A 17,774-nucleotide genomic window follows, 5' to 3' on the forward strand; every position below is an offset into this window, starting at 1 on the left:
TGTGTGTGTGTGTGTGTGTGTGTGTGTGTGTGTGTGTGTGTGTGTGTGTGTGTGTGTGTGTGTGTGTGGGTGTGTGTGTGTGTGTGTGTGTGTGTGTGTGTGTGTGTGTGTTTGTGTGTGTGTGTGTGTGTGTGTGTGTGTGTGTGTGTGTGTGTGTGTGTGTGTGTGTGTGTGTGTGTGTGTTATTCCATGTTTTCCAGTTAGATCATCAGTTAATCTGTGACGTATAAGAATATTACTTTTATACATTAAACCCTTTCTGTTTAGTTTTTTCCTTCTTTCTCTCTACATCTATAGATTTGATCATATTTCTCTCCTAAATCTTTCCCTCTGCAGATCATGAAGTGTTAGTGAAGTTGCGTCTAAATCCATGCAATATAATACAACACACTATGTAAATACTCATTTATTTAAAAAGATTCTTCGAGGTTTTGTTAAGCACCTGCTTTGCGTCCAACAAAATACACACCCTGTATTTTTAAATAACACTCAGTTCAACAAATCACAGATACTATATTTACTCACATCCATGCAAATTAAAATAGTGCTTCTCAATGTAAAAAATAAAAATCTGAAATGATACATTTTGAACTAAATAAGAAAAACGTGTCCCAAATATTACATTAGCAAGGGATTTACATCCTGTGTAAATGTGTTGTTAACTCAATAGTGAGCAGCTGCAGTTCATGTATCAGTTATATTGGAGATAAATAAGGACGTACACACACTAATACTATTGTTAATATTTAAATCAAAAGGAAGAGGTGTCAAATAGAGCAGAGAAAATCTTAATTTGTGAATCAGCAGCTCACAGGAAGTGAAGGTAATTCAGTAAATGTCCAGTTATATGGATTTCACCTCTCCAATACAAATGTTATTTTGAGATGTTATAAATGTATTGTCGTCGTTAATTTGGAACTACAATTATACTAAATGTTATCTGAATGAAAAATAAATTCCACCTAACTGATGTTACAAAACACTCAAAATATGTAAAATGTCAAACTGTCGAAATAGATGCTTACTGTACATTAAAAGATAATTCAAATGTTTGCACAAACGAGACAGAAGAAAGGGGACATCAGCTCTGTCGGCTGCTGAGAGCTGGAATAAAAGCAGAGTCGCTGTTGGCAGCAGTTTGGAGGCCGGACCATCCGGAGACAAAAACAGAAAAACATTTCAGCAGCAGAGCAGGAATCTCGGAGCAGACTCACTCGTTATGGAACTGATCTGAGCAGCTGACAGGGTGACAGGATCAATCCCCAACAACTCATCTCATATGCCGCTTTCTTCTACAGTTTAGAGCACCAACGAGAGACGATCTGTGTGAAACAAACCCCGCATCATCTATGCTTTCTATTAGTCCTCAACACGACCATTACCAAACACTGTGACCCTTTACAGTTATCTCAAACTGTATTATTCACTTTTACATTCTGCCGTTTTCAATTCTGATTGATATTACGTCATCTGTTAGACAACTTTTATCCAAAGTGACTTACATACATTCAGTACTGTGGACGATCCCCACAGGAGCAATTTGGGGTGAAGTGTCTCAGGGACACAACGACATGCTGACTGCAGTGGGACTCCAACTTGCTACCCCCTGATTCAAAGTCCAGCACACTATCCAGAGCCACAGCCGCCCCCGATATGATATGAACAACTGCCATTACTGATATAAGAATAATATGTGAAAGCCTTTACAAATGGATAGGATGAAAGGTTATTGTTTCTCCCATACTCAAAACTGCAGTCGTCAATATAATTTTTAAGCAATGTTTTTGGTGATTTTTTACCGGGAAGACAGCTGTTGGTGTTCCATGCAAAAAACAAAGGTCTACGACGTTGACTTTATAGAAGGTACGTTCTTGAAATCAATAACTTAACCAATATACTTATTTTTATTTGAAGCCAAACCTTGATCTTTTTTACCAAACCTAAGAAAACAGTCTTGTCCGTTCGTCTTGTTTTAATTTACAACATTAATAAAGTGTTTGAAACGGAAATTGTAATCTAGGAGAGAACGCAATTCCATTAAGACACAAATGAGACAGGGTTGCAGGGATAGAAGAATTATCTTTATGAGATATTTAAGAGTCTTACTCATGTCCGAAACAATAACGTTTTCAAAAAAATCATTAAAAGCATGTTTTATTTCTATATTTCTTATTGTATTTTTGCCAGATGCTTTCCCACCATGCTTCATGTTTGATGATATAATCATCCATCTATCTGTTAGCTACACCGTTTTTTAGCCTACATGTCTTTAAATGTTGCTAAATCTGCACCATAACAACTTCCATTAGCAACTAGCATTTCCAGTTTGCACATATACATTACTAGACACTAGTCAAAGAAGTGAAAATGAATAACACACATATCTGTTTTGACACTCCTTCAACACCATGTCTAAAGCTGAACCCAAAACATGGCCGTCAGCAATGTGATGCCCTTTCATAATAAAAGTGACAGAAGCTTCCAAAGACATTGATCGCATTTAGAAAATATAAGAGGAAACCCTAAAGCTCTTGGTACAGTTTCTGCTCTCTTTACCAACTGATACTGTTGCCAACAAGTGAGCAGAAAGTGCTTCTGAGTGTATTTCCCTGCAGTTGAACCATCTCTCCGTTTCACAGGCAGCGAGTGCTCTCCTGCTCCGGCTCTCTTGATGTGAGGCAGGCAGCCGGCAGGATTACTCACATCACAGGCTGGAAAACAGAGCGGGTTAGAGAGAGAGAGAGACTCTCACTGCGCCGCAGACATGAAGGCAAGGCGAGCCGATCCAAGAGCGGCGTCACATGGCCGTCAAAACAAGACGTCGCAGAGAGTCTGTCCACAGCGGTGTCACCATTTCATACAGCAAATAAGTCCTTGGGAGGTGGTCGAGATGTCACTAGAAATACAGACTGGTGTCCACACCCTGTGTCTCAATGATGGTGCCACTGGTATCCCTATGAACCCTGGTTTAAGGGAGCCTTTTATGCTCATTTTCAGGTTCATATTTGTATTCTGTGTCTCTCCTGTGACATGTCTCCATGTTTTAATGTTCAAAAAGCTCTTTATTTTTCACCCTCTGTCTGAAACCAGAGCCCAGTCTGCTCTGATTGGTTATCTGGACGGTTCTGTTGTGATTGGTCAACAACAATAGATGTCCCGCCCCTTAGCCACATCAAGTACAACGTGTTGACACTACCCAATAGAAGCATGGGTGTAACATAGTGATGTGTACTATGAACAACAAAGGAGTCCAATGGAGGTGATTCAGAAATGACGCTGAGCGCTGCGTTCAATGTTCAAATTACAAACAGAAGACCTTTCGACACGCGACCAATCAGATAGCAGCTGTATGATCGATGCAAGCTAGCAGGGGAGGTAACCATCGAAAAAGAACTCAAATTCTGCCTGAACACACCTGCCTGAGTCTTGCATCTGGTCAATGGCTAACTAGCATAAAAGTTGCATAACAGACACAAATTGTTGGATACAGGCTCAGGTACAAATGAAAATGTTTGTATAACTCCTTAAAGTCACTGAGAATTAAGAAATACTAAAAACACAGTTAAAATGCTTTATTATTTTTAAGTTTAGCATGAATAAACGTTACATTTTGTCTTAGATTTATCTTTGTCATACCTATAAGCATTATAAGTGCACAGTGGAGATCCTATGCACTGAATCCAGAATCTATTTTGAATCAGGAATTACACTTTAATCTAATCCTGGCCTTATGTATCAAAATCGAGTCATGAGAAACCTAAAGATCCGCACCCTTAATTGTGGATGTTTAGAACTTTTTTCTTGTTAATTTTCATCTCTGGATTTCCCATTCTCATGGTAAATTAATATTGAAACACACTAGCAGTCCCGATGACATCACGTCTCTCTCCTCCACTGAAAACGTCTCATTCGTCCACTTCAGAAAAACAGCACCAACCACTCCAAAAGAAACACGCTACCTCCCGGCTTTGTCCTTAAAAAAAAAACACTTTTCCTCTCCTTGTTTCTCTCGTCTTCCCTCTGTCCTCCCCCCCTCCCTCCCCAGGCTGATGCAGACAGGGGAGGAGGAGGAAAGAGAGGAGGAAGCGCGGACAAAGCGGGCCGAGGCCACAGAAAGGCGGACTCCTGCCGAGCCAAAGAGCCGGCTGACACGGCGCACATTCAGCCATCGTTAACTGCAGATTAATGAGGTCAGAAACAGGGGGAAAAACGCTCCACTCGTGAAACACCTCAAATTCAAAATAAGAAATACATCTGATGAGAACTACAGCTGGAGCTATGGATGATTTTAGATATTTTGGTTCATTATGAAGGCATGTTCACATCATACCTGCTTGTTTTGTGTAAGACGGCACCCACGTATTTTCAAAAACAGCAGATTATCAACAATAAAGAGCTGGAGAATGTAGATTTGAACCGCACTGGTGACATTGAATTGATGACAAAGATATATTTGATTTTTTAAGTATCAATCGATGGACTACATTTTGCCAAACTCCAAACCAAATTAAGGTTAAAAATGAAATGTATAAACTCAACCAAATCCTTCACCACGAAACATGTGACAACAGAAGCCTATATCAATGAAATTAAAACAAACTACAACCTGCAGCAGACTACTTGAACACCAGAAGGTAAAACAAATACGTAAAAAATTAAACATCGAAATAAAAATGAACATTATTAAGCGTGCTGTTACTTCGTGTCTTTCTCATTCAAACAGCTGGGGTCAACGTACAGCTCTGGAGGAAACACTGACGCTTTGACATTTCTGTGAGATCCTGCACACTGAGAGAAAATGTATCTTGTACCGAGGGATGATCTGTTCAGAGCTGAAATTACCGAATCATTTAATTTCCATCGTGTGTCGTCAAACGTGTTGTTTTCATGTCCGACCAACACACACAGATTCAGTTTACAGCCATATAAAACACAGACACACACATTAAGGAGGAGAATGTGTAAAAAGTGGGGTGTTAGGAAGTGAAGGACTTTCTGCATTACTTCAGTCATTTCGTGAACAGATGTCCCTGTTTCTTCCACCTTGAAGGGACTATGCTGAGTTTAATATTCCAGTCGACCAACCAGCAGCTTATGGAAAGGAAAGAGTCTCAATCCAGAAGGCCAAAAATAATGAGTCAAGCAAATAATAAATATCTCGGTTTTCACGCTCATTCCAGCAACATATACTCTAAGTCCTTGTATTTGACATTTAACAAATGGCTTTCCTAAAAGCAACAATCCTTCTTGAAGGCACCCATACATGGGGTCTGTTTTAAATAAATATAAATGAATTAAAATGCACGAAAAACACCTTTACACACTCTAAAGTACTATTAGAAAAATAACAAATATATAAAAGTAGTTGTTATATAAAGTACATTCAATGCATTTTTTGATTGAAGTGTATATCATGTGTGTTATTTAGTAAGGATGAGTGTTTATTCTAGAAGGAACCTCTTTAATGTTATTCTAACAAAAGTAACAGACAACAAAGAACCAACAGCTGTTTGCGTTGAGCTCCGACAGTAGGATCAGCTTCATCTCCACAAATTCACAAAACAGCTTCTTCTAAAAACTCCATGTTTTCCAGCACATCCCTTCAAAACTGAAAAATAAAAACCTCCAAGCAGCAGCCGAGCATATCGACTGCTGAGGTTTCGATCAAAGACATTTATATAGTTTTATGCTGTTAATCCTGTGTGTAAAGAAGAGGGATTTATTCAACTACACCTCCATTTTCCTTCCATACAGAACAACATCAGCTGTTTGTGTCCAACATCGTGTTCACCTCGACGATAAATTCACAAAGCCTGGCAACGTCTTTTACACAAAACCAGCTCAGCGATTCCAAACATTCAGGAGCATCAGCAGCCCTTTTTATTCTTCACACACAGCGATAATGGCTCAGGAATAATAAAAAAAAAGAGTTATCTTATCACTTACTGAGGACGGCAAGCCGGGAGGAACCTTCCGCACTTTTTTGGGGTGAACCTCTGCAAGAGAAAAAGAAGCCACAAAACAATACATGAGGGGTTGAACAGGCCAAGAGGCTTTTTATTTCCCTTTAAAGGAGCTTCTGGTTTTATTTGTGTGGAATTTAATCATCGATCACCCGGAGAGGAAAGTGCGAGGCCACTTTTCCCACCGCCGTCGATATATTTACAAAGAGAGCTTTCACTGCAAACATGCGCGACACAATAAGATGCAGAAAATACAAAAAAAGGACGGAGTGGATTTTTTTCTCTTTGGTGCGATAAAAGGAAGAAGGGCAGCTTTTGACATGCCTATATTATTTTTCAGGGTTTCTCTCAAGGGGAGTGAGGGAGCAGTCTATTAACTGGGAAGATGTGACTTTGATGGAGAAATGAAAGGTTGCTTTTTTATTTTTGGGAAATTGGCCCAGTGTGTGTATCCTCACAAGGCTAGCGCTACCAAGGCTACACCACGGCCACTATTGTGCTGCTTTTTTAAAAGACTTTCCTATATTATAATTTTTTTTGCTTAAAGTCCCCTTTGAAATGACACAGGGACAAACAGGATGGTTGCACACGGTCACACACACACACACACTCACAATGCTCGGCCTTCTAAACAGAAAACACACGGCTGAAAAACCTGGATCAGATCAGGTTAAAATGTTTCCAACTGTCTCTGACAAAAGTTTCAGTTTGGAAACAGAAGTGTAAGTTAAAGCAGATAGTTATCTTTTATTGAAATGCTTTTTTACCTTTCAGTCCAATAATTATAATACTGGAAATGTTTAATGGGAATTCACCAAATTATAAAAAGGTTGAATTTCAAAGGCACTGTGTAATATAATTATATTGTTCTTTTTAATTATGGTACTTAAAAAGGTTAGATTCACCTAAAAGTTGGAAAACTTAAATATAATTTGTTTTTATATTCAAGTTTAAAACAGAAAATGTGCTTTTAAGGTATAATATGTTTATTTTATAAAGTGAGTGGAAGACCTCACTTCAAGCTCCCATTACTCTGAATCAACACTGAAGCCAAAGACACATGTGTATTGGGTTCAACTATTAAAGAGTCTATCATAGCAGCCTGTAAAAACCTACATAAACATTAGAGATTAATAAACTTCATTGACGTTTTGAATTCTGGAGGGTTTGTTGGATGGTGCAAATGAATGTAACCCATTTGGATGTTTCTAATATTAGGTATTTTACCTTTATTTCAAATGACCATAAAGTTAAATCTACCATCTATGTTCATAAAGTGAGATTTAGTTTGCAGGATGTTATATTAAATTGCATTTATTATTTAACAATAACACTTAAAAAGGGTTTGACTGTATTTTTAAAAATATCCTATGCAATTTTTCCTTTAAATGTATATTCTTGAAAAAGACAATTATTTCACATTGATGATGACATGTGGAAGCTTTTGGGTAAAAATGGGGCCAGGAAATGTCTGAACCCTGCCTCTCAAAGGAGGAAGCAGTTCAATGGCATCACCGTTCATGTGAAGGTCCCTATGTGAGTGTAAGGCTTCTACATAATGAGAGTGTCAGCGCGTCTCACCCATGGTGTCCATCGGCAGTGTTCTCCTCCGAGGGTTGGAGCCGTAGTGCTGGTAGTACTGCCCGGCCGGCTTGGTGGGCGACGCCGCGCCACCGGGGCTCCCCAAACCCATCTCTCCCCCCAATACCGACTGGTCGAGGAACATCAGACAGACAGGAACAGAAAGAAGGAGAAACATTGGTAATTTAGTCAAATTATTCAAAGATTCAAAGGTTTTATTGACAGATGCACAAAGCCAGAGTGTAGGAATGGCAATTAAATTCTTCTGACCTGAGCACTTCCAACACAATAAAATACAAAAATACAAAATAAAAAGTATTGCAAAAAGTCTATAGAATATGGGTTATGTACAAGAACATGAAATTAAAAAAATGTAAATTAAGACACAATTAAATACTGTCTAATATATTATGACCGCAAAAGATCCAATGCTATGGCTTATAAATGAACACACACAAATCCAATAAACCAAGCACTTTAAACCAAGACCATTAATGTCAATGTGTGTTTATTTTCCTTTTCTTTGATCGATACATTTGATAAGCTTTGTGCGGTCAATCACAATGAATCGAGAATAAAATACTTTTGGAAGGAATCTATGGCACAAATATATATCAGCTGACTTCCTGCTAAAACAGTATTGAAACAAAACGAGTCCAGTACGATTCTACAGCCGGTTGAAAACAAGGTTTTACAAGAATGTTGGGACGAAAATATTTGGAATTATCCAAAAGGCAAGTCCGTTGTGAAGTCTGTAGTTTGGCGGGCCGTTGGAAAGTTGTCAGCAGTGTTGTGAGGAAAGCCTGACGTACCAACAATAGCCAAAGTCTGACAATGAAATATTGATCGTCGCAATGTTGATAGCACAAACTGGAAGGAAGATAGAACACTGAACACAGAACGTACGCTCGATTGTTGAAGATAATGTTTGAAGAAATGTTGAAGAGAGGATATTTGAACAATCCTTAGCAACTACCCAGAATACTTTCCTCAGTTTACAACACAGAGAACTAGAACATCAGGGTCCAACACAACACACTTTGTGATATGTGAATGTCTCCCATAATCAGAACACCAGCCAGTAGAAAGATCTAGAAGACTTAGCTGAAACCAGTGATTGTTGTGTGTGAGTGTTGACAGAAAATGTCAAGTGCCTCAAACATTGACTAACGGTAGGATGTTGAGGACAGTCTGGAAATGGATTGATAATGTTGACTCGTGTTATTGGTTCAATATATTGGAATTTTGACCAAATATAACAAGATATCTAGGATTAGCAGAGCAACTAACATTTACTTTCATCGTCAATTATCTTGTGGATTATGTTTTGGTTTAATTTATTGACTTGGTTGGTCAATATAATTGCAGAATGTGATAAAATATGGTTATCAATGTTGCCTAAATCCCCATTAGACGTGCTCAATTGTCTTTTGTTTTTTGACAACTCAGGGATATTCTATTTAGAAGTAAAGAAACCAGAAAATAATCATATTACAAAGTTTGAATTAGATCAATTAGACTTTTAAAAATAAAGTCAATCAAACACAGTATTAGTCAACCAAAGTATGTTTAGCTTAGAATAGCTTGTAATAAATTGGTTAATTGATCAACCTTGAGAGTACATATATGGAAATCCATGGCTGCCAAAAGTACAGTACACAATGAAACATAGTTCAAAGTAAAATAATTTAATCAAATTTAAAAGTTTTGCTTGTGAACATAATGTATTTTTTATTTAATGTAAAAAAACAAAACAATTATTTTCAATATTCACAAACCATTTTTTTTCTCTCCAGTCATAAAAATGTAAAAATATAGATTACATGACTCTTTTGTTAGATGGATAAATAGATATAAAGATAGATAGTCATTTCCAATCACAAAGACAAATTAATAAATAAAAATACACACAACTGCCCTTTGGATTAGATTTTGAAGCTGGCTAACTCCTGGACCAAAGCCTATCTCTGAGCTAGGTGATAACGTTAAATGAAGCCGTGGTATGTGATGGTATTTACCTCCGTGAGCGCGACTTCATGCTGCTCAGCGCGGACACGTTCCTCCCACAGCTCAGACTCTAACTTCTCCTCTCTGCTTCCTCCCTGCTCTAACTCGGACTCTGTTTACGGCTTCTCAAACTTAGCAAACCGCTCACACATTGTCCTGCTAATTAAGTTCAATGATTCGCCGGCAACAAGTGGCGTCTGGGCCGCTCTGGAGTGAAGCGATCGAGAGAATAAAAGACGGGGAGAAGGATGGAGGAGAGGCTATTTTCTTTTTTTCTAAAGAGGCACAAAAAGTTAGCTAGAAGGGACCCTCCCGCCCCCCCCCCCCTCAAACCTTTTTCCTTAAATAGACCCAGCCGCTACTCTACGCGCTTTTTTCCCAGTTTTCTCGTTAAGAATTAGTGTGCAGTGTATTAAACAGAGGTTGGAGCAGTGTGTTCCGAGGGGGGGGGTTTTTTTTTGGGCTTAATCTGAATTCTGATCAACCGGCGTCCGTCCTCTCCGCGGCTGAAAACCAAGAGTTCAGCTGGACTGCCGGGCAAAGGAGGCTTTTCTCATGCTAAACAGGGCCTAAGTAGCCAATTACAGGGCCAGCCTCGGCCTTCCTCAGAGCCATTCTCCGGCCTTAAACAAAAGGGCCCTTGTCCTAAATAAAGTCCCAGTCACAAAACAACACAGAAGGAGAGGGAGTCAGACACAAAGGCACACACACAATCACAACACCATTTCAGTCATCCCGTCCCTCTGTCCGTGTCGTGTTCCAGTGTGTGTGGTGTGTGTGTGGTGTGTGTTGGAGTGTGTTGTGTGTGGTGTGTGGTGTGTGTGGTGGTTGTGTGTGTGTCGTCGAGGGGTAACAGGGGGGTTTCCACTAAAACAAAAGGGTCTCATTGATTGGTGGCGTCTTTTCTTTCCTTTCCTTTGTTTTTTTCTTCTCGTACTCGAACACCCGAGCCAGGACGCGGCGAGACCCGTTCCCCCGGCAACTACACGAAGCTGGAAGGAGGACAAAAACTGACCGTCGTTGTGTGTTCTTTCGTCAAAATCCTTTCCCTACATACACTGTCACTACAATTCGTGTCATTTGAAACGCAGATTTAAGTGATATTCAGATTTAAGTGTTTGGGGCAGTGTGTGTTACTACTAGGGACCTTTGGCTTGGGAACCAGCAGGTTCGTCAGTTCCAAGCCCGAACAAACCAGGGTATGAACTGGTACTTGAGAGTTTTCCAGTTGTTTATTATATAGCATTACCAGAAAATACACNTCTACTTAAACCGACAACATCTGTATATGTAAGTTTAACCAAAGCTACAGAAAAAAGTTCTGACACACACACACACACACACACACACACACACGAGCCATTAACACGACCAACTAAATTACTACATTTAATCTAAAACTATGTGGTCCCTAATTTACACCTGCCAGAAGTCCTTCAATGCACGTTTTCAAAAGGACATGAATTATTTGCCAAACTGGATTAAAAACCAGAAAATAGGAATTCAGAAACATAACATGTTCACTTTATGTGATCATAACTCCCAAATGCAGGTAAAAAGAGAAGGGGACCAGGGATGGGGAAGATACAATTACAGCCAAAAATCTCCCAAATTACTGACACGTTCTGCAGAATCTAGCTTGGTTCCAAACGTATGATTCACTGAAAGCACTTTAAGTCTTTTCAACGATTATATAGTGCCGTTGAAGACTGTTTCCAATGTTATGTAACCAATCAGAGCTTTGTGGGTGGGAGCAAATTGAATACATTTAGTTCAGTATAAATACAGTATTTAAGTCATTCGTAAACCGACATATTTCTTAGATGGACCAGAGAAACAGTAACTGTTCCCATCAGCACACTAACCTCAAATTCCCAAACAACAGAGAATATCAAGAAGATGTCAGACCAAACAATGAATTGTAATTGTAATGGAAGTTCAATACAGATTCTAAAAGTGAAATGTTTGGATCTCAGCTGGAGAAAATGGTCAAATTGTGGCTGTGATTGAGCATCATAACAAAACTGTGGTGAGTTAGAAGAGACACTGAACTAAACTCGAGCCAAAATGTAGATACAAAACCTAAATTGCTTCAAAACTCCAATGGTACAAATGGATTTGAATTGGTCAGAGAGTTGTGGAATAAACTGGGGTCGTTGGGATTTTTTCCGCTGTTAGCATGAGCTCATCCTCCCCTCTAAGTGTTTTTTTTCTTTCACTAACGGCAGAGGATGAAGCCAGAGGATTTTGGACTTCAGCCCAGCATGTAAATGTATCTGCCATTTCCAAACAATTTCCATCAGGAGCCATTCAGACTGTGTAACAGGATAATTTGACAGCAGCCCAGTAGGAAAGTGGCCAGCGAGGCAGTAATGTTTGATTTATTTCACATTTTTGTCCTCTACAGTTTGCTGTAGCCTCACAAAGGCCACAGCTGGATATGAGAGGTGGTTATAAATAAAAGATCATCAAGTCAGTGATAAATGGATGGAAGGATGGATGGATAGATGGATGGATGGATGGATAGATGGATAGATAGATAGATGGATGGATAGATGGATGGATGGATGATGGATGGATAGATGGATGGGTGGGTGGATAGATGGATGATGGATGGATGGATGGATGGATGGATGGATAGATAGATAGATGGATGGATGGATAGATGGATGGAAGGATGGATGGATGATGGATGGATAGATGGATGGATGGATGGATGGATAGATAGATGGATGGATGGATAGATAGATGGATGGATGATGGATGGATGGATGGGTGGATGGATGGATAGATGGATGGGTGGGTGGATGGATAGATGGATGGATGGATGGGTGGATGGATGGATGGATGGGTGGATGGATAGATGGATGGATGGATGGGTGGATAGATGGATGGATGGATTGGTGGATGGATGGGTGGGTGGATGGATGGATGGGTGGATGGATAGATGGATGGATGGGTGGATGGATGGATATATGGATATATGGATAGATGGATCGATGGAAGGATGGATGGATGGATGGATAGATAGATGGATAGATGGATGGAAGGATGGATGGATGGATGGATGGATGGATGGATGGATGGAAGGAAGGATGGATGGGTGGATAGATGGATGGATGGATGGATAGATGGACGGATGGGTGGATGGATGAGAGATCCACCATCATTAAAAAAGGATAGCTCAATGAACAAATGAATATCACAATTTTACGACAAGAAGAAAACGGTGAATCAATTATTAATACAAGATACAACTACTTTAAGAAATAGAGTATACTGTAAGTGAATGACTTAACAAATGAATCAATGAATATTCAATTCACAAAATACTGAACTGAACAAGTACTGAACAAAGTTGGACATGCTCGGCATGTTCCCTCTGTTTATGTTTGTTCACGAGGTCGTCGGGGCCAAATCCTGTCCTTGTGACAGAAAGAAAAAGGTAAAAACCAAACGGCAGGAAGATCTTCCTACCCCTCAGTCTGAAAACTGCTATTTTAAATGCCACACATGGATTATTTAGTTTTCTTTACATTCTTTCACTCTACTTTCCATGTCCTATTTATTCACAAGGCTCGAAAGTAATTGAAGAAATGACCCTGGGCGACCATATTTGGACTTGGACTCGGTTTTATCGTCCCTATTGGGCAACCCCTGATAACCTCTGTAAAATACTGGTGTTCATATTCAAAATACAAATAATGAAGAATGTATTTGAACTTGAAATTGAGTGGACCTAGTTTGAAATAATATTGCTATCCTGTTAACATACTTGGAGTAGACCCTTAACCCCCACTTAATTCAAGGTCAGTAGTCATATTGAAATGAAGTATGATAGAATTTATCCTACACTTCTTCCTGTTTACAGTTTTTTGCGGCAGATAACTTGCAGCCAAAGACCACACTGTTAAATCTGTCAAACTGGGCAAGAGAAGGCAAAAACACTCTGACATGTAAGTCTCTTTATCGGGACGTCGTGACGCTTCCCAGATGCTGCGTTGGTTGTCTTCCACTATGGCACACTACACCATTACCTCCACTGACACTCGATTTTATTCCCAACGTCTGTCGCCTTGGCTCATCATACTTTAATAAATCAACAGACAGATCTCTACTGAATCCATACTACTTCACAATTTCATCTGGCATCATGATGAGTTCCCTAATACAACAACTATTCTAATGATAAACTGTTGAAAGAAGTCTTCGTTATGGTGACATCACCCATTGGCTGTTTTGAAGCCTTGAGTTTGGCATTTCTGCCGTCGCCATCTTGCTTTTTCTCAGAAGCACAAATGACCATGTATAAAGAGAAGTGGATGCAGCGCTAGAGGCGGAGCTACGTTCCTTGGTATGAAAGATGCTCAATGGCGCATGAAGACAAAATGGCCTCAATAATAAAAATGCTCTGATCTGCCGGGACCCGGGTCCAAGGAGCGGTTTCCTTAAGCCCCGCCTTCTATTTGCTCCGTCACGTCTGGTTTCCACTCAGTCAAATGAAGGGAGAGGGAAAGTAACTCTGGATTCTGGACTTTAAGGACCTAATGATTTAAATAAAGTCTATAATATTTGTACTGGATAGTTGCTAAAACAGTGTTTCCCATACATTGATTTATTTGTGGCGGGGTGTGGTGCCCCCACAAATAGAATCAAATTCTGTGGGAAACACTGCTAAACCTAAACAAATATGATACTCCGCTTTACAGAGGTCTTTATTCCAATGAAAGTCAGAAATTGGAAAAAGTTTGGGCCCAATGACGTCCCGTGACTGACACCGAAGTATCAGTACCGCTGTTCGGCTACTACGTACATTTGCTTCGACGCCATCTAACTTCCGGGGGCTAATAAGTGACAGAAGAGGGTGGAGCTCAGTAAAGGAAGTAGATTACAATTAGCGCCAACGGTATGAAATGGGATACACTTCCTGTCTCCTAACTGGCCTTGGTTTTTTGTATTTAGATTTTACTCATCTGACAATACATATTTAAATATATAACACATGTTTAAGATATAAATGACCAACATGAATGTTAGTTGATATTTGCAAAATATTTTTAAACAGTTTGACTTATGTTGTGCAGATTCACGTAAAATATGCATTTTTGAAACAAGGGCCCAATATTTGGTGACCCTTATGCAAAACACAGTACACATACTAGTACGTTTTATAAAGTAGTTTATTCATAACATAAAAAGTGTAATTATTTTGAAAAGTTTTGTTGCAACAATGAAAGGCGTTCACCTGTAAAAATCAAACGTATTTATATTTGAATTATTGAAAAAAAAAAAAAGGTGTAATTATTTTATTTTTATTTTTATTTTTAACAATATCCTAATTCTAATCTACATGTAATTCCCCTGATGTGAAACCTCCGACCTCACTAGTGGAAATGTAACAGCTTTCATTCATTAACCATAATCTGTAACATGATTTTAGCACATCTTTGATTTTGTATGAGCACGAAAACCGCTTCTTTGACAAGCTTTAATTTATAGAAGTTCAATACCAAAACAAAAATGAATGAATATCATCAGAACTCGTCCAACAGCCTGTGCTCATATGTGATTTTTCATTTCAAAAACCAGAAGGAGGTCATCAAATTACAGCGAGCACATCCAGCCTCTCTGTTTAATATTCCATCGGCAGAATCAAACACCAACATCTGTATTTCCTCCTAATTATCAACGTGCATCTTCTCGTGGATGCATATGGTCCGTGAGAACTGAGCGGGAAGATTACAGTGCTTCCCTAAACCCCGCCATCACCCAAGCCCACAACACCTGGCGCCACCACCGACGATAAATATTCCTTTAAAAATAATTATACTTGAAGTTAAAATGAGTAATTATTTGTTTTATGAAGTTGGGGAAATGTAGTAAAGTTGAGAATCTCTCAGGAAAACATAAAAATATAAAAAAAACATGCAACAGATGTTGTTTTTAGTAGATGTGAGGATGATTGACACATAGGAAGCTAGATAATAAAACAAACCAAATCACCTGTTGTGCTGCTACCTGCATGATTTAAACACAGCGGAGAAGTTGCAGGGAACAATAAGTCAAAGACTACTTTAAAACTGCATTGATCAACTTTTCTTATCAACAAAAGATTAAACGCCTAATTAAATGAATGGGATGTTTTGACACATACTCACAAATAATGGACAATAACTTTTAAATAATAACCAAATTAACTTCAAAATCATCTCATCAACACAGCCCAGTCAGTTATACTTAAGGTGTTGCTGAAATATTGACCCTAAATCCATAAAATGCACATAAACTTGACTTAAATGGGAGGAAAATTCATTTTTGTGAGATGTTATTAACTAATAGAGTAAAATGAATAGTAATAGAAGTTCTGATATTTCCCCCCTATGTTACAGTAATTTCTCCCTTAACCCTTTCCACTTTGGTAAGGGATAACGACTCAGGTGCTTAAGTCCTCTCGCCTTTAAACCGAACATCCACTACCACTGACCTCAGATCAGCTCCAAACAGGGTTGCTCTCCTGTGTACGTTCACAGCTTTATCAAATAAAGCTCTACTGCTGAGCGACAGGCTTTAACCCTGTAAGGCCCCCAGTTGTTATTTTACAACATCACTTTAAGCTATCCTAAAATAGTCAGTAAATGTTTCGTAAAGACGACATTTACATCGTCATAAGGTCCTTTTGTCCAGCCTCACAATGCTATTGGGTAGTAAATGTGACTGATGTGTGATTATTATTCATGCTATATACTGATCTAGGGCAAAGTAAGCAATCAATCCTACAAATGAACCCTTAGTTGTTCAATATATGTATTCAGACATTGTGAGTAGAAATACAGAAATTGTGCTCCCACCTAAGGCCAACGTTAATTAAAACATTTCCCTAAAAATATACAAAAACTGAAACAATTTGAAAACTCGCCGTACCCCCACTTATTTGAAGCATGATTTTTTTTTAATAGTCAAATAAATATAAAATCATTGCCAGTGTTATCAGTTGCAAGTGTGTATTTGTTGTAATAATGACGAAAACATAATAGGCAGATTTCACAGTAATTATAATAAAAACGTAGCTCAAGCATTTATGCAACTTGATTTGAAGCGTGTGTGTGTCAGGGGCAGCACCATGTGTGTGTGTAGGGTGACCAGGTGTCCCACTTTGTGCGGGACTGCACACACCGCTTTTTTATTATTTGTCCCGCGTCCCACAAATTGAGACTATGTCCCGCATTTGAGTGACAGTCGCGCAGAAAGTCCGGATTGGTTCGCTGACGGCCGGCACAGCCCTTTATTATTATATTGTCAAAAATGGCATCATGTAAGTTGCGCTGACAGGCGACACAGAGGTCCAAAGTGTACCCCACCCCCCGTTGACAGTTCACGAGCGCGTCCATAGTGTCTCCCCGCCCCGTCCACCCAGTAAAAAAGTCCCCACTACAGCACTGTGCACCACAGGCTCCCTACAACAACATCTGAAAGGTCAAACGTTTGGTATAAAAGAAGACAGTCGGAGTGGGACTGACCTGGTGGCAGTGTGGGTTGGACTCTCTGCCGTACGAGTACGAACTCCTCTCTGATTTCCCACCTGAGGACAACAAGAGAAGAGAGGGAGCAGTTAGCAATCTGCGTCATTTCAACAAGGATTCATATCTTTACTGAAAACAACAAGAATCAAACACTCAGTATTTGATCTGTGAAGCCAATTAAATGTAAATGTTAGGGTTAGCAGGGTTAGCGGTTAGAGCTAGGGTGACAGGCCTTACACATGTTAAGTTCATAAAAAGAAGCAGCAAAATAAATAATACATTGAGTAATAAAAAAAACATGACAATGGAGTGTTTTAATATTGAATAATGAATAGATTTCCAGTCAACAAATACACATTCCCTCCCAGGAAAAATACAACTAAAACAAACATGATTTTCACTAGTATTATTATTATTATTATTATTATTATTATTATTATTATTATTATTATTATTATTATCACTATTATAATTATAATTAAAATTATATATTATTATAATCTATGATTAATTATTATTATCACTATTATGTATATTATGAATAATTTTATTTATCTAGATTATCACTATTATACATGTATTACATACTAATTATTATTATTATCTCATGTGATTAGATAGCAACAGAAACATAATCATAGCAAATGTAAATTTGCAACCCCTCAATCTTTCTTTAGCATTACCGAATTTCAGTCATGGAAGC

General features: G+C 38.8%; 1 long non-coding RNA gene across 1 annotated transcript; it reads right to left on the minus strand.

Moving 5' to 3' along the window:
• Positions 1-5,944: 5,944 nt before the first annotated feature.
• LOC104960948 (uncharacterized) lies at positions 5,945-17,135 on the minus strand. The gene is made up of 3 exons (XR_800041.1): positions 17,069-17,135; positions 7,545-7,674; positions 5,945-5,996 (listed from the first exon to the last, which is right to left on the minus strand). It is a non-coding gene; the product is annotated as an uncharacterized lncRNA (long non-coding RNA).
• Between the last annotated feature and the right edge of the window lie 639 nt (positions 17,136-17,774).

The sequence above is a fragment of the Notothenia coriiceps genome, unplaced genomic scaffold, assembly GCF_000735185.1.
Source record: "Notothenia coriiceps isolate Sejong01 unplaced genomic scaffold, NC01 NC01_scaffold00032525, whole genome shotgun sequence".
Lineage (NCBI taxonomy): Eukaryota > Metazoa > Chordata > Actinopteri > Perciformes > Nototheniidae > Notothenia > Notothenia coriiceps.